The 26,138-nt window shown below is 44.9% G+C and overlaps 1 protein-coding gene across 5 annotated transcripts in view; it reads left to right on the top strand.

The window, feature by feature from the left end:
- The window catches only part of NTRK2 (neurotrophic receptor tyrosine kinase 2), a 468,765-nt gene that overhangs the window by 139,518 nt on the left and 303,109 nt on the right, over positions 1–26,138 (top strand). The gene's annotated exons all lie outside the window — the stretch shown is intronic.

The following is a 26,138-nucleotide window of genomic DNA, read 5'->3' as shown; positions in this document are numbered from 1 at the left end:
CCAATTTTTTATTTTCCCAAAGGTAGCAGGAGAAATTGGACCCCAAAAGTTGTTGTCCAATTTGTCCTGAGTACGCTGATACTCTATATGTGGGGGGGACCACTGTTTGGGCGCACGGCAGGGCTCGGAAGGCAAGCAGCGCCGCTTGACTTTTTCAACCTAAAATTGGCTGGAATTGAGATTGGACGCCATGTTGCGTTTGACGAGCCCCTAATGTGCCCAAACAGAAACCCCCCACAAGTGACCCCATTTTGGAAACTAGACCCCCTAAGGAACTTATCTAGATGTGTGGTGAGCACCTTGAACCCCCTGGGGCTTCACAGGAGTTTATAACGCCCGGGCGTGAAAATAGAAAATCATATTTTTTCCACAAACATGATCGTTTAGTCCCCAATTTTTTATTTTCCCAAAGGTAGCTGGAGAAATTGGACCCCAAAAGTTGTTGTCCAATTTGTCCTGAGTACGCTGATACTCTATATGTGGGGGGGACCACTGTTTGGGCGCACGGCAGGGCTCGGAAGGGAAGCAGCGCCGCTTGACTTTTTCAACCTAAAATTGGCTGGAATTGAGATTGGACGCCATGTTGCGTTTGACGAGCCCCTAATGTGCCCAAACAGTGGAAACCCCCCACAAGTGACCCCATTTTGGAAACTAGACCCCCTAAGGAACTTATCTAGATGTGTGGTGAGCACCTTGAACCCCCTGGGGCTTCACAGGAGTTTATAACGCCCGGGCGTGAAAATAAAAAATCATATTTTTTCCACAAACATGATCGTTTAGTCCCCAATTTTTTATTTTCCCAAAGGTAGCAGGAGAAATTGGACCCCAAAAGTTGTTGTCCAATTTGTCCTGAGTATGCTGATACTCTATATGTGGGGGGGACCACTGTTTGGGCGCACGGCAGGGCTCGGAAGGGAAGCAGCGCCGCTTGACTTTTTCAACCTAAAATTGGCTGGAATTGAGATTGGACGCCATGTTGCGTTTGACGAGCCCCTAATGTGCCCAAACAGTGGAAACCCCCCACAAGTGACCCCATTTTGGAAACTAGACCCCCTAAGGAACTTATCTAGATGTGTGGTGAGCACCTTGAACCCCCAGGGGCTTCACAGGAGTTTATAACGCCCGGGCGTGAAAATAAAAAATCATATTTTTTCCACAAACATGATCGTTTAGTCCCCAATTTTTTATTTTCCCAAAGGTAGCAGGAGAAATTGGACCCCAAAAGTTGTTGTCCAATTTGTCCTGAGTACGCTGATACTCTATATGTGGGGGGGACCACTGTTTGGGCGCACGGCAGGGCTCGGAAGGGAAGCAGCGCCGCTTGACTTTTTCAACCTAAAATTGGCTGGAATTGAGATTGGACGCCATGTTGCGTTTGACGAGCCCCTAATGTGCCCAAACAGTGGAATCCCCCACAAGTGACCCCATTTTGGAAACTAGACCCCCTAAGGAACTTATCTAGATGTGTGGTGAGCACCTTGAACCCCCTGGGGCTTCACAGGAGTTTATAACGCCCGGGCGTGAAAATAAAAAATCATATTTTTTCCACAAACATGATCGTTTAGTCCCCAATTTTTTATTTTCCCAAAGGTAGCAGGAGAAATTGGACCCCAAAAGTTGTTGTCCAATTTGTCCTGAGTACGCTGATACTCTATATGTGGGGGGGACCACTGTTTGGGCGCACGGCAGGGCTCGGAAGGGAAGCAGCGCCGCTTGACTTTTTCAACCTAAAATTGGCTGGAATTGAGATTGGACGCCATGTTGCGTTTGACGAGCCCCTAATGTGCCCAAACAGTGGAATCCCCCACAAGTGACCCCATTTTGGAAACTAGACCCCCTAAGGAACTTATCTAGATGTGTGGTGAGCACCTTGAACCCCCTGGGGCTTCACAGGAGTTTATAACGCCCGGGCGTGAAAATAAAAAATCATATTTTTTCCACAAACATGATCGTTTAGTCCCCAATTTTTTATTTTCCCAAAGGTAGCAGGAGAAATTGGACCCCAAAAGTTGTTGTCCAATTTGTCCTGAGTACGCTGATACTCTATATGTGGGGGGGACCACTGTTTGGGCGCACGGCAGGGCTCGGAAGGGAAGCAGCGCCGCTTGACTTTTTCAACCTAAAATTGGCTGGAATTGAGATTGGACGCCATGTTGCGTTTGACGAGCCCCCAATGTGCCCAAACAGTGTAAACCCCCCACAAGTGACCCCATTTTGGAAACTAGACCCCCTAAGGAACTTATCTAGATGTGTGGTGAGCACCTTGAACCCCCTAGGGCTTTACAGGAGTTTATAACGCCCGGGCGTGAAAATAAAAAATCATATTTTTTCCACAAACATGATCGTTTAGTCCCCAATTTTTTATTTTCCCAAAGGTAGAAGGAGAAATTGGACGTCAAAAGTTGTTGTCCAATTTGTCCTGAGTACGCTGATACTCTGTATGTGGGGGGGACCACTGATTGGGCGCACGGCAGGGCTCGGAAGGGAAGCAGCGCCGCTTGACTTTTTCAACCTAAAATTGGCTGGAATTGAGATTGGACGCCATGTTGCGTTTGACGAGCCCCCAATGTGCTCAAACAGTGGAAACCCCCCACAAGTGACCCCATTTTGGAAACTAGACCCCCTAAGGAACTTAACTAGATATGTGGTGAGAACTTTGAACCCCCAAGTGTTTCACTAAAGTTTATACTGCCCAGGCGTGAAAATAATAAATCCTATTTTGTGCCCACAAAAATGATCGTTTAGTCCCCAATTTTTAATTTTCCCAAGCGTAACAGGAGAAATTGGACCCCAAAAGTTGTTGTCCAATTTGTCCTGAGTACGCTGGTGCCCCATATGTGGGGGAAAACTACTGTTTGGGCACACGTCGGTGCTCAGAAGGGAAGAAGTGACGCTTTGGAATGCAGACTTTGATGGAATGGTCTGCGGGCGTCATGTTCCGTTTGCAGAGCCCCTGATGTGGTTAAACAGTAGAAACCCCCCACAAGTGACCCCATTTTGGAAACTAGACCCCCTAAGGAACTTATCTAGATATGTGGTGAGAACTTTGAACCCCCAAGTGTTTCACTAAAGTTTATACTGCCCAGGCGTGAAAATAAAAAATCCTATTTTGTGCCCACAAAAATGATCGTTTAGTCCCCAATTTTCAATTTTCCCAAGCGTAAGAGGAGAAATTGGACCCCAAAAGTTGTTTTCCAATTTGTCCTGAGTACGCTGGTGCCCCATATATGGGGGAAAACTACTGTTTGGGCACACGTCGGGGCTCAGAAGGGAAGAAGTGACGCTTTGGAATGCAGACTTTGATGGAATGGTCTGCGGGCGTCATGTTCCGTTTGCAGAGCCCCTGATGTGGTTAAACAGTAGAAACCCCCCACAAGTGACCCCATTTTGGAAACTAGACCCCCTAAGGAACTTATCTAGATATGTGGTGAGAACTTTGAACCCCCAAGTGTTTCACTAAAGTTTATACTGCCCAGGCGTGAAAATAAAAAATCCTATTTTGTGCCCACAAAAATGATCGTTTAGTCCCCAATTTTCAATTTTCCCAAGCGTAAGAGGAGAAATTGGACCCCAAAAGTTGTTTTCCAATTTGTCCTGAGTACGCTGGTGCCCCATATGTGGGGGAAAACTACTGTTTGGGCACACGTCGGGGCTCAGAAGGGAAGAAGTGACGCTGTGGAATGCAGACTTTGATGGAATGGTCTGCGGGCGTCATGTTCCGTTTGCAGAGCCCCTGATGTGGTTAAACAGTAGAAACCCCCCACAAGTGACCCCATTTTGGAAACTAGACCCCCTAAGGAACTTATCTAGATATGTGGTGAGAACTTTGAACCCCCAAGTGTTTCACTAAAGTTTATACTGCCCAGGCGTGAAAATAAAAAATCCTATTTTGTGCCCACAAAAATGATCGTTTAGTCCCCAATTTTCAATTTTCCCAAGCGTAAGAGGAGAAATTGGACCCCAAAAGTTGTTTTCCAATTTGTCCTGAGTACGCTGGTGCCCCATATGTGGGGGAAAACTACTGTTTGGGCACACGTCGGGGCTCAGAAGGGAAGAAGTGACGCTTTGGAATGCAGACTTTGATGGAATGGTCTGCGGGCGTCATGTTCCGTTTGCAGAGCCCCTGATGTGGTTAAACAGTAGAAACCCCCCACAAGTGACCCCATTTTGGAAACTAGACCCCCTAAGGAACTTATCTAGATATGTGGTGAGAACTTTGAACCCCCAAGTGTTTCACTAAAGTTTATACTGCCCAGGCGTGAAAATAAAAAATCCTATTTTGTGCCCACAAAAATGATCGTTTAGTCCCCAATTTTCAATTTTCCCAAGCATAAGAGGAGAAATTGGACCCCAAAAGTTGTTGTCCAATTTGTCCTGAGTACGCTGGTACCCCATATGTGGGAAAAAACTGTTTAGGCACACGGCAGGGTCGGAAGGGAGTGACGTTTTGAAATGCAGACTTAGATGGAATGGTCTGTGGGCGTCATTTTCCATTTGCAGAGCCCCTGATGTGCCTAAACAGTAAAAAAAACCCACAAGTGACATTGATTTGGAAACTAGACCCCCAAGGAACTTATCTAGATGTGCCCCAACTAATCTAATGTTTCCGGTAACGAAATTTAGTAGTGCATTGAGGTGTGGTACAATTTGAAGCAATCCTTCATACACAGGCCAGGTTTTTCGGGGCAGGTGTCGCATTGATAAATGGTGTCCTTGCGTATTCCGTTTTTGTAACACACTCGGCACCTTTTTTGCGATTTACCTCTTTTTCCAGTTTGCGGGACCTCCCCCGGGAAATGCTGACCTGGTACAATACGAGCACCTTCAGTTCCGGAAGTTCTGGGGCCCGCTCCTTCCAGAGTGCCAAACATCAGGGCCTTAACCACTACCTCCTGAAACTGAAGGTACGACGTATCGCTGGGGCATGCACATTGTGACAATAGGAATGCGTTGAGCATTGCCAATTGGACGATGTGCACGACCAGCTTTTTGTACCACGCCTTGGCCTTTCTCAAAGCATTGTACGGTTGGAGGTATTGATCGGAGCGATCAACGCCCCCCATGTTTTTATTGTACCCCAGCACACATTCAGGTTTGCTGACCTGTGCCGAGGTACCCCGTACAGTGCTGAGGGCGCTGCCATCACCGTGTATGGTGGTCAAGAGAAAGACATCCCTCTTGTCCTTGTACTTGACCACCAGCAGGTGGTCGCTACATTGGGCCCTGCTCTCACCTTTTCGGAGCATCTGCCCAAGTAGCGTCTTCGGGAGGCCTCTCTGATTTTTGCGGACAGTACCGCAAGCTGCGGTACCTCGCGCAAAGAGGGCTTTGTAGAGTGGGACACTGGTATAAAAGTTATCAGTGTAGAGGTGATAACCTTTATCCAGCAGTGGGTGCACCAAATCCCACACAATTTTCCCACTCACTCCCAGGTCAGGAGGACACTCAGGGGGTTCAATCCTGGTGTCCTTTCCTTCGTACACTCTAAACCTGTGGGTGTACCCTGAGGTACTCTCACACAGCTTATAGAGTTTGATTCCGTACCTGGCCCTCTTACTGGGCAGGTATTGACGGAATCCGAGCCTGCCCTTAAAATGGACCAAGGACTCGTCCACGCAGATGTTCCTTTGGAGCACGTACACTTCAGCAAACTTTTTGTTGAAGTGTTCGATGACCGGCCGAACTTTGAACAGACGGTCAAAGTTGGGGTCATCTCGTGCGAGACACTGTGCATTATCGTTATAATGCAGAAACTTGAGGATGGCCTGAAAACGCGCCCGGGCCATGACCATTCGGAATACTGGAGTGTTGTATAAAATATCAACACTCCAATATTGCGAAATTTCAGGCTTCTTCAGGATACCCATGTGGAGGACCAGGCCCCAAAACTTCGTCATTTCAACTGCGTCCACAGGAGACCAGTTAGTATAGGATGAAAGCGGGTTTTGCTCCAAAAATTGCCGAGCGTACAAATTAGTTTGCTCCACCATGTGGTTAACAAAATCCTCAGAGAAAAAGACTTTGAAAAAGTCAATTTCTGTGAGGCCGGTGGTGTCAAACTTGATTCCTGATTCTGCCACAAAATCAGGAATCAGTGGCTCGTAATTTTCGGGGGGCGAGGTCCACACAGGGTCTGCTGAATCAGCTGCGGGCATGGTGGGCGCTGCCTCATCTTCTGTCCTGGAGCGTCTGCGTGGCGGTTCCGCAGGACCCGAGGAGGAAGATGAGGAGGGGGAAGAGGAAGAAGAAGAGGATGAAGAATCCGAAAAATAAAGAAAAGTCGGATCGTCATCCTCGCTATCAGTGTCGGAGGCAAGGTAAGAATATGCCTCCTCCATTGAATAGCGCTGTTGGGAGGAACGTGATGGGCGGGACATTTTTTTGTGTAAATATGGTGCTTGGGTGTACTTTATTTATAACTGTGTATGTGGTGGGGGGCTAGTGATTGGTGCACACTATCCTGTAAGAAAAAGCTAAAAGGAAATGTGGAAAAAAAAGTCTAAAACAGCAGGACCTAGATATGGTAAGTGAACGGCGTCACTTACCAAAATTCAGTGGCTGCTGGATGTGTGCACAGGGGTGGCTCAAAGGGGGGGGAGGTGAAAAAGAAAAATGGAAAACAGTCGGCACGAACTTTTATAAGTGAATTGCGTCACTTATCAAAATTCAGCGACTGCTAAATGTGCACACGGAAACCGCACAAAGGGGGGTAAAAAGAGGGGGCTGGGAGGATTGGGGTGGATGAATAGAGATCGGACAGGGATCGACAGTTAGGGTTGTAGTTACGTGGCACAAAAAGGGGAGAAAAAAATTTAAAACGGCAGGCAGGTGGCGCAAAAGTGGGGTGGAGGGGGGTGGGGGATGGGGGGATTGGGGTGGATGAAGAGAGATTGGGCAGGGGTCAGTTAGGGTTGTTGTTAGGTGGCACAAGGGGGGGAGAAAAAAAATGAAAAACGGGATGTGTGTGCGAAGGAAAAAAGGCGAGCACGAGTGTTGATCGGTGAACTGCGTCACCGATCAACGCTCGGTGGCTGCGCACGGAGGTGGCGCAAAAGTGGGGTGGAGGGGGGTAAAAATAGGGGGAAGGGGGATGGGGGGATTGGGGTGGATGAAGAAAGATTGGGCAGGGGTCAGTTAGGGTTGTAGTTAGGTGGCACAAGGGGGGGAGAAAAAAATGAAAAACGGGATGTGTGTGCGGAGTAAAAAAAAGCGAGCACAAGTGTTGATCGGTGAACTGCATCACCGATCAACGCTTGGCGGCTGCACACGGAGGCGGGCCAAAAGGGGGGGTGGAGGGGGTAAAAGGGGGGTGAGGGGGGGTAAAAGGGGGGTGAGGGGGGTAAAAGGGGGGACGGGGGAATGAAGATAGGTGGGGGGGTGAAGATAGATTGGGCAGGGGATCAGGGATCAATTAGCACTTACAGTTGTAGTTTTCTTTCTTCTTCTTCTTTCTTCTGCAGGGATTGTGATGCTACAAGCTGTGGCACCACAATACCCAGCACAGGAGCTCTTGCTGCGTCCGACCTCTCTGCAGGAATCCTCAGCTAGAGTGAGGACCCCTGCAGACAGGTTAGACAGGTCAGAGGCAGGTCAGGGGGCAGGTCACAGAGCGGTCACTTCGCTGCTGTGACCTGTCATTGGTGGGATCGAATGATTACATCGATCCCACCAATCCCTGATCTGCCTGGTGACCATGGTAACTGCCTAGGATCGGAGCTCACAGCTCCGATTCCTAGGCAGGTCATGGCCAGGTCATCAGCAGGGCACAGAGCGGTCACATGGTGACCGCAGCTGTGCCCTGTGGCTGGCGCGATCGCCGATCTAATCGATCGCGCCAACCACTTCCTGCAGGCCCTACTGGGCCTGTCCTAGGCTCTGGCCTAGGATCGGTGCTATTACAGCACCGATCCGGGCCGGTACCGGCAGGGCACAGCGGCGATATTGCGCCGCTGTGCGCTGCGATTGGCGCGATCGATTAGATCGGCGATCGCGCCAATCTGGGGGCTTTTCTCCGGTGCCTGGCGTTGCCAGGCACCGGTCCTAGGATCGAGTACATCGGTACTCGATCCTAGCCTAGATTCCTGTTGTTTCAGCCAATCTGATTGGCTGAAACAAAGAGAGTTGCTGTGATTGGTTGTTCTGAATTGAACAGCCAATCACAGCTCAGAGAGGGGCGGGCCAGGGCGGAGACTGCCCGGGATGCCGAGGCCATCTATCCTGAGGTAAGATGGCATCGGCATTTTAATGCGATCACCGCGACTTAAGTCGCGATGTCGCATTAAAGGGCATGACGTAATATTCCGTCCATGGTAATTAGGTCCATGGTCACATGGACGGAATATTACGTCAATTGTAGGTAAGGGGTTAAAGAGAAAATCGGGCGCAGCCAGGTAAGCAGCATTCTCTGTCCCCTGAGCACCGGTGCCACGATAGGCTGCATTAGTCGGCTCCCACCGTCTTCAGCAGGACCACTGAGGAGAGAGGTGCCGTGCACCCAGTGACTGCAAGCGAGAGAGGTGCCACGCGCTCAGTGACCATGAGTACCGTGCACGTGCAGAGGAGAGGAAGCCAAGTACCAGATACACCTTTGTGGCCTTCCATGCCAGTTGTTTTAAGACAGTTCCCATTTGACTCTGGAAACCCTTTTGCCTTGTTTGATTTGGCCGCACAAGTTCATGGACTGGGGCTCAGAGGAAGGTACCAGAGACAGACCGCTGCTGCCAGAAGACGGACCAGAGTTTAAAGAAGCCCATCTGAGGACATCTTCTCGGCTGCTGTCGGTTCTACAACCCCCCTGCGGGATCATCTGCTGCAGAGGAGGATATAGGACACGATAAGTGCCTTCATTGGACTGCTATTGTTTTACATTTGTTATACCTATTATTCCCCTTCAACTATTAACCTCCCTGCAAGGAGTGAATACCTTGTTCTATTAAATTGTTACAGCTTGTTAACCCTTGCTCTGCCTCCTGTCTTTCACTGTATCCTGCAACCTGCTGCAGCTCCAGGGTCATATTTTTGTCGAGCCGCTTCACCAATACCTCTACCATGTGTCATTCATTGCACTGGTTACTCATTTGCTACTGAATCCTATATAAACTCATCTCTCTCACCCACAAAGTTATCCACAATTCTCCACCACCCTACATCTCCTTCCTTATTTTTATCTATCATCCCACCCATGCCCTTTGTTCTGCAACTGATCTAAGACTGACATCCTCCATAATCCCAACCTTGCACCTCAGTCTCCAAGACTTCTATCATGCTGCACCAGGCTACTGAATGCACTACCCCAAATGATCTAGTAATATGTAGCCCCCAATTTTTAGGCACGCTTTAAAAACCCTTCTGTTTAGACAAGCCTATCACCCCAACTTACTAACCAAACTCCCCCATCTTCCCTCCTTCCAAATGTTAATAATAGCCTGCTCCTTCCTATTCATCTGTCTCCATATCCTCCATGCACCCAATAGCACACAGTAACTTCACTTAGACAGATCCTGGTTTATGTCTGGATCATGCAGATTAATATGAAAATTCTTATTACAATAATGATGGCTGGACCATATATAACAGCATTTGTGTCCCCCTATTTCCTTATAGATTGTAAGCTTGCGAGCAGGGCCCTCACGCCTCCTGTTTATAATGGGAGTGGTGGAACCACTGTGCCGTGGTCTGAAGAGAGCCTGGAGTGGTGTGACTAGGTGAGCACCTAACTTTTCACTAGAGCCCCTGATGGTGGGGTTAGGTTTTGCTCATGATGAACGCCAGGTGCTACTCCAGGACAGACCACGGATACATGGCAGCTGGCCTCCAAGGGACTAGCAGCTATAATGGCACAGAAGGTGAGGTCATCTGATGCAGGCAGGCATTGGCAGGAGCAAACTGATATGGTTGATACTCAGGTTGGCATGGCAAGTGCTGGCAGATCCGGCTGATATACAGACTGACACGACAGGTACAAGTGGGTCCGGCAGATACACTGGCTGGCACTGCTGATGCAGGCGAGTCCAGTTGATATTTGGACTGGAATAGCAGGTGCAGGCAGGTCCGGCTGATATACAGACTGGCACAGCAGGTGCAGGTGGGTCTGGCTGATATGCAGACTGGCATGGCAGGTGCCGGCAGGTCCAGCTGATATACAGATAGGCATAGCAAATGCAGGTGGGTCAGGCTGATGGACAGACTAGCATGGCAGGTACTGATGGATCTGACTGATATACAGACTGGCACAGCAGATGCTGGCAGATTCAACTGATGTACAGATTGGCATGGCAGGTGCTGGTGGGTATGGCTAAAATACAAACTGACGAGGCAAGTACTGGCAAGGAGGTTAGGGACAGAAAGACAGTAGCGGGAACTAGCAGACTGGTACCTGAGAACTAGCAAGCGTGTTTGGGAACAGACTAACAATGTTGTACAGGCACCTCCATGCAGATGATGGTGCCTTAAATAATAAGTGTCTCCCAGCCATTGGCTGGTGACACTTTAAGACAGCGCGTGGCCCCTTTAAGAAGTCACCAGAGATCTCCGTGCTGTGCGCGTCCCCCTGGTAGCAGCAGACGAGGAAGGAGGAGGGAGAGCTGGACAGGAGCCACTGCAGTGAGTGATTTGGCATCCTTGCCAGGGGGAGAGAGGCAAAGTGCAGGAACGTTGACGCTACACTGTAACTGTTGGAATATGTTACATTGTATTGTATTTATTGTCTGTAAAAGTCCCCGCTTAATTGTAAAGTGATGCGGAATATGAATAAAAATGATTATTATTATAGATATTGTGGCTCCTGGCAGTTATTAATGCTTAATTATTTACATTTTCGGCATAAGGCGGTAAGGAAAGTATGAAGCTGGCTCAGGACTTGAGCCTGGTTTACTTTATACCAGGCAAATACCTCCTTGCTACATAGCAAACACCAGCTTGTAACTGCAGCGATGGGAGTTTGCTCCCATCTCTGAAGTTTAGCCATTTAAATGCTGCAGTCAATCTCTGATGATAACTTTAAAATGACGTCATTACTGGTGCTTGTGCACAAGTGCTCCCATCAGTCCTCTGATCATGGGAAACTGATGTTGGCCCATAGCCTGCTGAAGGTCCCCATAACTGCTGTCTTGCCCTGTGAATCTCAGCTCCATACAAGAACTGCAATTTCACTACATACTGCAATAATATGGTATTTCAGTGTATAACATAAGCTACCAAATGATAGCATGTTCAAATCATCTAGGGGGACTAAACTAAAACTAAAAAAAAACATAAAAATTAGAAATGAATGTTTAAAAATAGATGTATGTTTTAATCACCCCTTTTTTCTCCATTTAAAAGAAAAAAAACAAATTAAACATTTTAAGAAATGTGTGAAATGTACGATCTATGAAAATCTAAAATTATTTAAATGCCAAAAAAGGATAAAAAAAATTAGACTACTAATATTGCCAAATCAAAATGTTATATGTACCTCAAAATAGAATCAATAAAACAATAAAGTAAGGGTTAAAAAGAAAACGCCCTCATAAATCTCCCTCAATGGAAACATCAAAATGTTTTGGGTCTCAGAAAATCGCATCACAAGCAACATATTTTTTTACATTTCACAGTACTTGCATGCCCCATGATTGAAAGCTGGTCACTTTTGGGATAAATAAAGCTAATTCTCTCTCTTGTACAACAGTTTCAGTACAGCAGCTGGGCATATTCCTAAAACTATTAATCTGCAGTTAGATGACCCGGCAGATTCTCTTTAAGCTCCTTCCACTTTTCAATAATTTAGAGTTAGCTTGGACAGGCATAAAAATGTCAAAAATCACATTATTTTTTGAAAACTAGATGTTTCAAGCAGTTATAAGCTAGAATTATGGCTTATAAAACTGTAAAAACTGTATGGTGAATCAAGGCCATTAACTTTAGTGACTAGTATTATACAATCATCTTGACATTACTCTTGACCATGTACATGCAACATAACAAGCATCCTGTAAGATCATTCTGTTTAACCATGACTCCTTCCTTTTCTTTTATACCTTGTCATTTTATTGTTTTACTCTATGAATCCTCTCCACTTCAACCGAATTTTGCTTATCTATTAATTTCACTAATAAGATATAAATTACATTAGCACATTAGTAACTGGTGCATATGATATACATAGCTGCGCAAAAATGTTAAACAAGTGTGGACAAAATATTGCAGAGTAAGAATGCTTTCAAAAATAGAAGTGTTAAAGGGAATCTGTCACCTATTTTTTGGTATATAAGATGCGGCCACCGCCATCAGGAGCTTATCTACAGCATTCTGTAATGCTGTAGATAAGCCCCCAATGTAACCTGAAAGAGAAGAAAAACAAATTATATTATACTCACCCAGGGCCAGGCCAGGTCCAGTTCGGGTCAGGAGGGTGTCGCGGTCCGGCGCCTCCCATCTTCTAGCCATGACGTCCTCTTCTTTGCTTCCTGTCACGGCTCCGGCGCAGGGGCACTGCTCTGCCATGTTGAGGGCAGAGTAGAGTCCTGCAGTGCACAGGCGCCGGAAGAGGTGAGTATAATATAACTCGTTTTTCTTCTCTTTCAGGTTACATCGAGGTCTTATCTACAGAATTCTGTAATGCTGTAGATAAGCCCCTGATGGCGGTGGCCGCATTTTATATACCAAAAATAGGTGACAGATTCCCTTTAATAGTTTATTTTTAGCAATTAGCAAAAAACAAAGTGGATGAACAAAAGAAAATTCTAAATTAATTCAATATTTGGTGTTACCAGTTACCACCCTTTTTTTTCAAAACAGCATCAATTCTTCCAGGTAATTGTACACAGCTTTTGAATAAACTTGTCAGGGAGATTGTTCCAAACTTCTTGGAGAACTAACTGCAGATCCTCTATGGTGTAGGATTGCGAAAATCCTTTTGTCTTTTCATGAAGATAGTTCTTAATAACATTGTCAGTTTTTTTGGAGTCATTGTCCTGTTGCAGAATAAATTCTTAGAAAATCAGACTCCTCCTTAAGGTGCTGCATGTTGAAGAAATATTTTCCTGTATTTCTCAACATTGAGGACACCATTAAACGTAACCCAATTTTCTTAAATTCACCCCAAACTTACAAGGAACTCACATTGTGACCTGCAGACGCATCATTGAACCACTCTCCAGCCCTTAAGCAAACAAAATGCCTTCTGTAAAAAACAAATATTTAAAATTTTGACTGATCATTACCGAGCACCTGCTACCATTTTCCCCAGTCCAATTTTTGTGCATAGTTGAGTTCATTTTCCTTATTTCCATGTTGAGGGTATGGTGTTTAGACACAGTCCTTCCAGACTTCTACTAACAGTGCAGTTGGGTCCCACTGGTTGCTACAAGTTCTGAGCTGATGGCACTTCTAGATACAGTATCTTCCGACTTAGAAGGGAAGTAAGCATGAAGTGGCCTTGATCTGCTTCACTTTATTTCCTTGGCCACCTCAGCACTTACGGTCCTCAACATTGTCCATTCCTTTGTGTCAGTGTTAAAAATACTGGCAGATACTTGGTTATCAAGCAATACCATAATTTACCAATTTATTCTGCAGCAGGACAACATATAGCTAATTTCGTTTAGAACTACATTCAGTGTAAAGAAGAACAAGAAGTCCTGTAAGTGATGGTATGGACCACAGATCCTTGATCTCAACATCATTGAGTCTGTCAGGGATTATATGAAGAGACAGAAGGATTTGGACAATAGTGGTGTGCAAGTGTACCTAAAAGAAGTGATGCTTTGATGATATTTTGAAAGCAAAGGTGGGTAGTGATACTAAATATTGATTTGATTTAAATTTCTCTTTTGTACATTCACTTTACATTTATTATTTTAATAAAAAACTATTAACACAGATTTTTTAAAGCAATTTACTCTGCAGAACTCTTCCCACACTTACCTAAAACTTTTGTACTGTACAATATATATACCCCTCTAAATGATTGAATTCAGGATTTTCTTTGAGTGCCATTGCAACAAATGTATAAAATCAATTACATAGCTAAGCAGTCTGCTTTTACAAACATTTGTGAACTAATGGATCATACTAAAGAGCTCACTGAATTCCACCATGGTATTGTAATAAAAAGCCACTAGTTCAATAAGTGTTAGTAAAATGACTTCCCTTCTAAACAAAGAGTTCCAAAAATCCTCTGATATTAACATAAGCATAAAAACTGTGTACAGGAAGCTTCATTACAGTGGCTTCCATGGCTAATCATCTACATTCTAGTCTTATTTCATCAAGTATAAGCCAATCGGATGGAGTGGTGGAAATCATGGTGTCAACTGGCTCTAGAGTAATAGAAACGTGTTCTGTGGAGTGACAAATCATGTTTATATGACTGTCTAACAGAAGAGTCTCAGTTTTGCAAAATTTAAATTTCCTTTTAGTATGTCTTTGTAGTGTGGGAGGAAACTATAGCACCCGAAGGAAACCCACACAAACACAGGGAGAACATACAGACACCTGGCAGATGTTGAACCAATGAAATTCCTCATAGAACAATATACTGATCCCTTCGTATATGACCAAATATACACCAATAGAGAGAAAACGAAGGGGTAGAATAAAAAAAAATAGAAAATAAATTTTATTGCAATAATAATACACAATATTACAAAGCTGTAGTAAATAGGACTACATTATTTGGGGCACAAAGAAAGGAAGCTAAAAAGCAGATATAGACCCCAGAGAAAAGGACCAGGCATATCATATATCCCCAATAATAATAACTATAATAATATGTAATATAACAGATATGTCTAGTAGAAATCCCAGTGTCTGTATGGCACAATGTATACTGGTGTAGGTATCAAATCAAAATATTCTAATATGCTGCATCAAAGCCTAAGAGAGCAATAAGACACCAATTCATAACAATATATCCATAAATAAAGGTGACTCAATGCAGAGAGGAGGACCACGAGATTAAGTCACAGTGACTAAATAAAGTGCATAGTACTAAGTAAACATGACCTCATGCGTCCCAGCAGGTTATATACCTACTGCAGGTAGTTATATATGGTGATACATTGCTGCTTCATTGCATATATTTTGATTTAGGACCTGATGTAACTTAGCATCTTACTCCTGTTAGTCACTGTGACTTAATCTCATGGTCCTTCTCTCTGCATGATATGCCTTTTCCTTTCCCCTGGGGTCTATATCTGCTTTTTAGCTTCATGTTTCTTGTGCCCTAAAAAAAGTCCTATTTACCACAGTTTTGTAATATTGTGTATTATTATTGCAATAACATTTATTTTCTATTTTTATATATTTTTGATTCTACTCCTTTGTTTTCTCTCTATTGATGTATCCTTGCAGATGTTGGTATTGGAGCAATTTGACACCAAGACTAGAGATGAGTGAACCCGGACTTAAATGTTCGGTGGTCGAATCGGACAGTTAGGGTCCGGTGCTAAAAGCCGGGCATGGATTTTCCCCGGAAGTCCGTTGCAACGTTCGGAGTTACAGGGGAAGAGAGAGAGTTTTTTTCTTATCCAGACCCAAAGTTCAAGTCTCCATTATTTTAATTGGGGTTCTGGTTCTGGTTCAAGTTCTGGTACCCGAACCGATCTTTGATATAATGTTTCCGTTGGGACCAGAACCTGAACTTCCACCGGTGCACTTGTCCCTACCAAGGATCCCAGTGCTGCAAAGCAACAGTGCTAATAGTATTATGCTTATCAGTCGCATTCTTCTTCTATTATTGGTGCCACTCCGGTAGTCTAATGCAGTTTGTGACCTGCCTTCAATGTTTGCTGGGAAAGTCGGAGGTCACTTCTGAATAAGTTTGTGAGAGCCAGAATCAGGCAGGATCGAGGCTCTTATAGACTTATATTGAAAGCCCGTGATCATTGCCTATGATTTCCTGTCATTCAGAAGATGAGGTCACAAGATGTCGGATCAGTGCCAGAGCGGCACTGGGAACAGCTCAAGATAGCAGCTAGTAAGTATATTACTAGGAGCAGGGAACTTGCCTTAGAGATACTACTCCAGCGCTGAAATGGAAAAAAAGCACGCTGGAGTGAAGCTTTAATGCTTCAGCATACCTTGGCATTGTGAACAATTATATGCTTTCAACTTTGTGGGAACAGTTTGTAGGAGGCACTTTTCTGTTCCTACATGACTGCTATAGTCATAGTACACGCCGCTTATGCAATGATTTAATTGTTTTTAGTTGAATGTGCACATTGTAGATTGAGACAGAAGGCAGCAAAACCATGAAGAAACACAAATGGAAACAAAGTGGAAATAAACATGTAAAACAAACCAGATTATATGTGAAACCTCAGATTCTTCAAATTACCCCCTCCCCCCTTTAACTCGGTTAACAACTTTACATATTCTTGGCATTCTCTCAAGCAACTTTACCAGATAGTCACCTAGAATAGCTTCCAATAAATTGTGGAACTACCTGCATTCAGAAAGAGTTAGTAACCTTCAGGTGTATTTATCAGAAACAATTTTGGTAAACAGTTCCAAATAGTGCTGAGAGGTATTCCTCAACTGTTCCAAGCCAGAATTTGTCAAGAATCACTTAACTTATTAAAAAGAAATGACAATCCAATAATCCATAATTATTTTAAAACATTAAGGTTTGTCGTCAAGATGGTAAATTCCTAGAACGTTGAAGGAATCTTCAAGAGCAGTCTTCCTCTAATGATCCTGAATAATTATTAATGGATGTATTTGACTGATAATTTATGGGGACTGCAGTCATAATCCCTTATATTGATTATAATTTTCCTACATCTACATATCTATAGGAATTAGTGGGTCACCTTAAAAACTTTTCTCTGTCACCCAGTATACGTCCCTATGGATGTATGTACAGTGATTTTGTACATCATATTTTAATATTATTGGAATAAAAGTTAAATTTTAGTTACACATACCTTTCTTTCTTCTTCTACATTGTACTCGCGTTATGAAAGAACACTGGATGCCAGGCATGATGAAACCCACAAAGCGTGACAGGCAAACTCAGGCTACTCTTCAATTTTAGAAGACCAAAATGCGAAAGGGTCCAAACCCAACCTGATGGCTTCGATATTGCGCTCCAGATACTCCTGCACCATCCTCTCCAGTCATTCACAACGTATCTGAAGTCCTTCATTTGTGCCCATTCCACAAGCATAATTTGCACCACGTCCATACTGCATTGGCATTGGCTGGGCAGACTAGTGGCTACCTTCCCCGGCCTTGTGTCACCTGGATCTGGGTGTTTATAACTTCCAACTTCCTGTTGGGAGTAGCATGTGTTATTTCCATTCCTCCTGTGTTAAGGCTTGAAGTTACAGTAGTCGGCTAATTTTCCTTTCTGGTGTTGGGAGGATGTCTGGTGTTACCTCTCTGAGTCTGCTCAAAGATAAGTGTTCCCCACTGTTCTTCTATCCAAGTTGTCTTTAGTGAAGTGGAGATTGACTAGTGCCCACCCTATCCTTCCCTATGCAGGGCTTACTGCTAGCATCTGGCAGGGCATAAGTATCCTGCTGGGCGATAGATGTGGGATCTTTTTAGGGTCTTAGGACAAAAAGGGTTATGTTAGTTCTGCCTAGGGGCTTCACTCCCTGCTTCCCTAGTGTTGGGCTCCCCTTCCCCTCTTCCCTTTGGGTTACACTTAGTCTGTCTTACACCTTGCTTGACATTAACACCCCACCATTCACGTTTGCAAAAGAAAAATAATTTAAAAAAATGTTTACGCATTTTTTTGTGTGTGTTGTTTTGCTGTGTGGGTTTTCTTTTTCTTTTGCTTGGTTCTTGGATTAGAAGCATGTAAATTGTACTTTTACCTGCGTCCTTACTCCTCTGGAGATGAGGAGCAATGAGTATGAATTGTTATTTCACTGTTGCATTGGGAACCGCAGTCCTGGGCTTTTTCTCTACCACCAGATTTTATGTGTCTCCAGTCGGGGGAGGAGTTTTTCATGGCTCTTGCCCTAATCTAAGACGACCCTGACTGTGTTTCCATGGCTGAATCCAGGCTGCATCGCATTCAGGAAGGGAGTAGATCTGTGGGGACTCATAGCTCTGAGTTCCTCAGGTGGTCAACTGATACTAAATGGAATGACCCGGATCTCAGAAGCCAATTCCTTCAGTATCTCACTGAAAGGTTGAAGGATGCTTTAGCAGTGTATGAAATCCCAGAGTCCATGGAAGTTGCTATGTCTTTGGCTATTCTTGTGGATAGACGCCTCTGGGATAGGTGGGTAAGGCTGGTTTCACATTTGCGTCTGTGTGCGCAGCGTTTCATCCGCATAGATCTGCATGCATCATGTGTACCTATCTTTAACATGGTGTACGCAGGGGCATGCGTTTGCATCAGTTCACATGAGTCTGCATACGCATGCGTCATTTTTCGGTGTGCAGCGGGGTGCAGCGAACGCAACATGTTGCATTTTTGGAAGCGGCAAAAATTCGTCAAATATGCGCAGTCATGCTAATGCAGATGAGTATGTCAAAAAAACGCATTACTGCGTTCTTCAAAATGTAAATAGAAATCCCATGAGACGCCCCCATTTTTGTCTGATGCCATATTGAATGCATGTGCATAAACAATGCAAACGCATGCAAAAACGCATAAAAAAACACAGCTTTTTTTTGGCATCATGCGTAAGATGATGCGGATAAAAAAAATGCTGCATAAACATACGTTTGTATGCATTTGTGGATGCAGATTATACGCTGCGGACTCAAATGCTAATGTGAACCTAGCCTAAGACTACCTTCTCCGCAGCTTCTTTTTTGGCGTATTGTCCTTTTTCCAGGGGAGCAGCCTAGCAGTAAACCTTTACTGGCTAGGGTGGAGAGGCCTATGCAGTTAGGGAGTGCCTCTGCATCGAACATTTCACAGGTGGTTCACAAAAAAAAGGGAGGGGGGTTTGTCAAAAAAAGGGACCTTTTATTGGGGTTTAACCTTTGATGCCTACACAAAGGGAGACTCATTTAACCCTTGGTAGTTTGGAGTTAAATGAGGAAGGGGTGCATTTTTCATCAACCTGCAGTTCCCGGTTTGTACTGTCAACAGAGGTGGTGCTGAAGAGCAAAACCAAGGAAATTTCTGTGTTTGCTGACAGTGGAGCTGGAGTCAGCATGGTTGATGCTGAGTTTGCCACAACGCATGAGTTGGTTTGTTGTGTTTTAGCTAAGCCCATTTCCAACTTTGCCATCGATTCAGCGCCACATACACAGAAAGCTGTGAATCAAATTGTACATAATGTAAGACTGAGGGTGGGGTCGATTTGTGAAATAATTCCTTGCTATGTCTTGGACGGTCTTCCCACCGTAATTGTATTGGGTCTTCCCTGGTTGGTGAAACACAATTTGTTGGTGGATTGGCAAGCCAGGGAGATCATTGAGTGGAGGGATTACTGCCATGAGAACTGTTTAAATATTTCTCTTTCTACAGTCTCTACAGTAACCATACCTGCATTTTTGTCGGGTTTTGAAGCCATTTTTTTTCTGAGGGGGAGGTGTCAGATTTTGCCTCCTCATGTACATACTGTATGACTGTCCTATTAACTTTACCCCAGAGCTCCTCCACCTTCCCCAGAAATGGTTCACCACTAGACCGCTCCCATAGCAAAGGGGCAATACTTTGAAAAAGAGGCTCATGAGAAGGTGGTCTTACCTACCGATCCTGAAGGCGTCTATCAACGCGAATAGCCAACAACATAACAGCCTCCAAGGATTCAAGGGTTTCGTATACTGCCAAAGCATCCTTCACCTTTCAGACCCAGAGATATTGGCTTCTGAGAGCCAGGTCATTCCATTTAGTATCAGTAGCCCATCTGCAGAATTCAGAGCTATATGTCTCCACTGACCGATTCCCTTGCTGAAGGTGATGCAACCTGAACTCAGACAAGGCATTTCGGTCAGGGTCATCATAGATATGGGCTAGAGCCCAAAAAAATCCCTCCACAGACTGGAGACAAACTGAATCCTGCGGCAAAGGGAAAGCCCAGGGCTGAGGATCTCCTTGTAGCAGAGAGATCACAATACCAACTCGTTGTGTCTCATTTTTGGAGGAGTGAGGACACAGTTTAAAATACAGTTTGCAAGCTTCCTTGAAGATGAAAAACTTGTCTCTGCCTCCGGAAAACATGTCCTGGAGGGCAACCTTGAGTTCCAGCTGGACCGGCCGACCTGCAGAGACGCAAACATTAGGGACCTGGAGCCGCTGTTGCTGCTGCAGAACCTCATGGCGGAGGTCAGTCACCTCCAGAGACAAACAGTGTAGCTGCTCTGCCAGCCCTGCAAATAGATCCATAGCCAAGGGAGAAAAGTAAGAAAAAAACCACACCCAAGGGAAAAATACATACACAAATAAAACCACATATCAGATTTTTTTTTCCTCCTAAATATGCACAGCCAGTGATAATGTCACGCACAGTGTGGGAAAGACTAAGTGCAACATGAAGGGATGAGGGGAAGAAAGCTCCGACACTAGGGAAAGAGTGAGTGGAGAAACCTAGGCAGATCTAATAACACCAGTAGGGAGGGTGTTGGAGAGTGGAATGAGCACTGGTAAATCCCCACTGCAAACTAAAGACACAAAGGTAGACAGACAAGGGGAATGAACTTAGCTTGAGCAGACTCAGAGATGTAACAGCAAACATCCTCAAACAGTTCCAGAGAGGAAGTTAGCAAACTGCTATAGCTCCAAACCTTCACAAAGGTAAAATGTGAATATCACCGGTAACTCTCTTAAGCAGACTGGGGATTTATAAACACCCAGGTCTAGTTCCAGGTCTAGAGCTGGAGGGAGGTTGCTGCTGGGTCCAAGAGTCAGAAGTATTCAGGAGGTGTCTGTAATGCCAAAGGCAGAGACCTTCTGCAGCCAGATGCAGAGCGACAGTCTGTTGCATCTGACACACCCATGACAGGATGTGAGCCATGCAAGTCATGTGTGTTAGGTTGCTCCGGCTTAGGGTCACTGCCAGGTTTGCACCATTATTGCACATGGCCTTCCTTGGCATTAGGTTCAGTGGAGACAACTCGATCTGGATAGCTGTGCACAACTCTTGAGCTGTGTGACTGCGATCTCCAAGGCATATTAATTTGAACACTGCCTGATTTTGCTGAGCCATGACGAAGGTGGGGGGATTCTATTTGCACTGTTGGAATACGTGTTCGATTAAGGAAGAGTTTGAGGGCACAGGTGAAGGCCCTAGAAGAAGTGAAGGAGCCAGAAGCAGTGGAGGAACCGCAAGGCTTGGGGATTCAAAGACTTGTGGAGCAGCCACTTGACCACCTGCCACCACAGCCACCCAGTTCCCAGTTAGCGAGATGTAACGCCCCTGCCCATGTTTGCTCATCCTGGTGTCAGTGGTGAAATGCACACTGGCAGACATAGATTTTTTCATTGTATGGTGGATTGAGAACTGTGTTGTGCTAGGCGACACAAAAACAGCAGTCATGTCCACTTCCGTAACAGCAGACGGGCTCTCGCTCACCTTGAATGTAGAGGGTAAACAAGTGGATTTTCTGTGGCTGGAGACCTGTGTGAGAACACTTTGCACAGTGACGGAGGAGGAAGAAGCAGCAGCAGATGTGGTTGATGGATGGCCGGTGGTTGATGAGGCCTGCTAGTCAGCATTTTAGCGCAGTGAGATTCCCAGACTAATTTATGCTGATCGTGCATGTGGCAGTTCATGCATGTAGTTGTCAAATTATAGCAATTTTTTCCTCTACTGAGTTTTATTTTGCAAATTTCCTAAATAACCTGAGTTGGCTCATCTTTTGAATTCTTAAGAAAGGTCCAGACTAGACAACCCTTGCCGCCCTTGTGAGCTGGCCACAGCCAGAGTTGTAGCTGAGGATGCAGTGCTTGTCATTTTTGCATTACTTCATGTTTGTATGGGAAGCCGCAACGTAACCTCCTCATCTTCCTCCTCCTCCACCTCCTCTGCTGAACTACTCAGCTGCGTACCTCTGGGTTCACACCAAGTGGGATCTACAACCTTATCGTCATTCTCTCGGTTCTCACACTCCTCACCCTGAAAGTCACCCTCCTCTTCTTCCTGCCCTGACACCACAGTACAATCCGCCGGCACCTCTGGTATCTGAGTCTCATCAGGATCACCTCCACCCCAGTGGTTAACGTTTGGTGACAAGGGTCTAAATTCTGCTCACACCCTACTTCGTCCGGCACCGCATCCAACCTGAAAACAAATTTTGGACATCGGTGCAGATGCGTTCCTCCTCTTGATTCTGTTAATCTTTGGAGTAGATCTCTGATGCCCATGGAATACAATGTGTGAGCAGCTCTGCAGAATGGCCCATCTGTGGTTCTCCACAATCAGTTGAACGCTTGGAAATTTTTGACACAGGGGGAAACAAGGGTGATAGGGGCGCCACCTCTGAGGTTTGTACTGTGTGTGATGTTAAGGTGGAGGAAGAGGAGGAGAGGCCACTTGATGCAGTGCTTGCCATCCACTGGAGCACATACAATTTCTGAGCCTCATCCATAAGGCGGACCGCTGTGCGTCTGACAAAGAAAGGGAGTTGAGTAGCCCGTCCAGAAACAGATGTTGTAAATGGTGTTTGGATAGGATAAGATGGTGTTTGTTCACTTGAGCTTTCATTAACACCTAACCCGCGTACATGTCGTACACCAAGCCTATTCCTTCTTACACCACGACCTTGCTTTTTCCTACTCATGTTGTATGTACTCTGTCCCTCTTTTAGCCTGCTGTTTCACAACTGTGGCACCCTATGTCTCTATCGCCACAAAAGGGTTAAATATGTACTGTTTTGCATGTGTTTTGTGAACAATGGGAGTTATGCTTTCTCTGCTAGAGACCACAATGCACACACACAATTTGCCTCACTCCCTTACTTGTCTGAAGCTTAGAGCTTTGCAGACATACCCTAACTGGGAGGGGGAGGAGTAAAGTTGTTGTTTTCAGTGAAGAAGAAGGTGGAGAAGATGGAGAACGCTCCTGGAAGCCATGACATGCGCTTCCTCCAGGAGTAAAGCTAAGAATCAGGAAGTCAGCCCCTAGGCCATCCATGCTTTCAGAGCAGGGTGGAAAGCTGAGAGACTGTGTGGGTTTATACAACCAACAGCAGAGTGTTTTCCCCGGGAAGACTGCAGCAAACTAGGATCAGTGAAGGATTGTGCAAGAAGGAACTTGAGCTTCACACAGGATCCAAGTTGCAAGATGCCAGAGGAGGAATACACAGTGAGTAGTGGCTATACTGGAAGCTCCAAACTCCAGGAAGCCTTGGTCCCAGAAGGGATTAGAATAGCAGGAAGCTTTCACCGAGTCACAGCAGAGTGAAGGATATCTCCCATTCTGCAGAGCAGACTGTAACCTGGTGAGAGTTGTAATATCTCCTCTGAACTGCACCTGAACTACAGTAAATGATAAAGTGACTTTCCTTGTCTCCTGCCTTATTACTCCGTGCCTTCTACTTCATCACAATCTCTGGGGGTCAGCCCTGGTTGGAGAGAGTTAAACATCTGCACTGCCATCACCATCTAATCTGCCAGGGATCATCTGCAGTGCCGGCTATACTACAGTCGAACACTCCAACTGGCCTCACGTACTCTTTTCCAAACTTCTTTTATTTTTACTTTATTTTTCAACACCCATTTTACATGACCGCCTCTGGGCCACGGACCGGGTCACTGCCACTGTGACACATCCCTTTAAGATGACCGGCCCAGTATCAAGTATTCCACAGCCTCTGGGGCGCTTAACAACCTTAGCCCAGACCTTTCAGTAACCTGTGACTAAATTAATAATCAGTATTTATTGGCTGATATAGTGTGGCTAGACCACAGAAATAGCACAAAACATATTGATTATGAAATGAGGTGTGGTACCTTCACTAGACTATTATCACAAACAATTTTGATTATGAAATGAGGTCTGCACCAGACTATTATCTGGCTGCACCCCAATATTAGGCCTAGCAATTTTTAATTGTAAATCTGGCCTTTCGATTTGTCACTGAAACACAGTTTTATCACAAACGATTTGGAGTAGCTAATTGGGTCTCATGGCTGCACCCCAATATTAGGCCTGATTTTTAATTGGAAATATGGCCTTCTGATTTGTCTCTGAAACTCAGTTTTAACCCAAATGATTTGGATTAGCTAATAGGCCTAATATTGGGGTGAAGCCACGAGGTCCAGTTAGCTAATCCAAATCATTTGTGGTAAAACTGTGTTTCAATGAGAAAACAGAAGGCCATATTTCCACTTTAAAATCAATAGGCCTAATATTAAGGTGCCGCCATGAGGCCCAAATGATTTTTAAGTGGAAATATGGCCTTCTGTTTTTTCACTGAAACACAGCTTTACCCCAAACGATTTGGATTAGCAAATGGGGCCGCCGGAGACTACAACACAATTTTTGCACAATCTAGTTAGATGCTGGAAGATCGATTTCACACAGGGCAGCTAACTAACTAACTGACAAGTTCACTTGCAGCACTATCAGGAGCGGCTTCTCTGCACTGTGACATTGAGAAAATGGCACCAGTAAAATAAGATGCCAGGGACATATGACTTTGGCAGTCAGTCACAGAAGACCTTGTGTCATGACATTGTGGATAGTTTCTGCGCTGTGATTGGCTGGTGGAATCAACACACATAAAGTTAAGGGGAAAAAAAAGAGCATGCTGTTCCTTTAACCTCTCCACACCCCTTCCCCTCATCAAACACGTCACCCAGTCCCCCCTGCTCATAATATAGCATTGCTATCCTAGCCAACGTAATAACAAAACCATTAGGGGAAATAATTTACTGAACTATGACCGAATTTTGCGACTTTGAGTAAAAATGCTAGTGTTTGAAAGCAAACGCGAATCCTAATGTGCTACTTTTCTGCCAAATTTGAAATTGGCAAATGTTTTTTGGACAAGTTCACTCATCTCTGTATATCATTTGCTCCTCTTTCTTGATTGGTCACTCTGGCTTTGTAGGAAAAAAGATGGAAAAAGGTAGAAAACAAATAGGTGGTAATATGTGCTTCACCGTTTGACCATGCCAAGGATAGATTTAGTGTCTGTGGTTGGTTTGAACAATCATTTGGGCTAACATACTCCCATTATGAAGCCAACTACAGCTGTCACTCAAGAGCAAAGGGGAGGAGTTATAAAACAATTAATGCATAGAGCCAAGATCACCTCAGACTTAGGAATTACCTTCAGAGCACCTGTGGGAGAGGCATGTACCCGAATCAAATTTCACTTTCCAATTTATCCTGCTTCTAAAAGGCTCAGAAACTTTTGATTAAGCAGCTATGTACCATGGTCAGCAGTTTTGCAGTCTCAATTTTTGCATGCTCACTTTAGCGATTAAAACAAGTCTACTCTTTTCGACAACTAGTGCCCAGGCAATGATCTTCTCTACAAACGCAATTACACTCTTTGGTTGATCTCTAAGGGTACCGTTACACTAAGCGATGCACCAGCGATCCCGACAAAGATATGGATCACTGGTGCATCGCTAAGTGGTCGCTAGTGAGCTGCCACACAGGCAGATCTCACCAGCGACATAGCAGCGGTCGGGGGTCGCTACTTACCTGTCAGACGCGGCGATCCTGACGTCCTCCCGCCCACGTCCACGCGTCGCTCGTCGGCGCCGCAGGAAGCGCCCGACGAGAAATGGTCCAGGAGGTTCTCGTGCGATCAGCGATAACCAACGGGGGAGCCGGTCGCAGGTAAGTATCAGACACAGCGATATCGCTAGCGATATCGCTGCTGCTTCACAAAACCTGTGATGTTTCAGCGATATTGCTAGCGATCTCACTGTGTGTAACGGGGGCTTAACTCAAGAATGGCTTGTCTGTCTTCAAGAAGGATCAAGAGTGTAAAGCCATCTTGACAAATACATGTACACCTTATTATGATATTATTCTGGGTTTTGTTTCTAAAATGAGTAAAGATTTTTTTCTACTTTTACTTTTCTGGAGAGACGCATGTCAAATTTATTAGCCGCTAACATGAATCAATGATTCATTTTTGTGTTGCACTTAAATAGAAAACAGATATAAATGCGACATACATAATACTGTATAAGTAAAAAATGAAGATAATACAGATTAGCAAGAGCAGAGTATAATGGAACCTGTGATAATACTCGCACATTTTCTCTTACTTTTTTTTCTGTT

Source organism: Dendrobates tinctorius, unplaced genomic scaffold (genome assembly GCF_039654945.1).
Source record: "Dendrobates tinctorius isolate UK_male_01 unplaced genomic scaffold, ASM3965494v1 ptg000144l, whole genome shotgun sequence".
Classification (NCBI taxonomy): domain Eukaryota; kingdom Metazoa; phylum Chordata; class Amphibia; order Anura; family Dendrobatidae; genus Dendrobates; species Dendrobates tinctorius.
The sequence above is the reverse complement of the archived record's forward strand: the minus strand, read 5'-3'. Positions and strand labels throughout refer to the sequence as shown.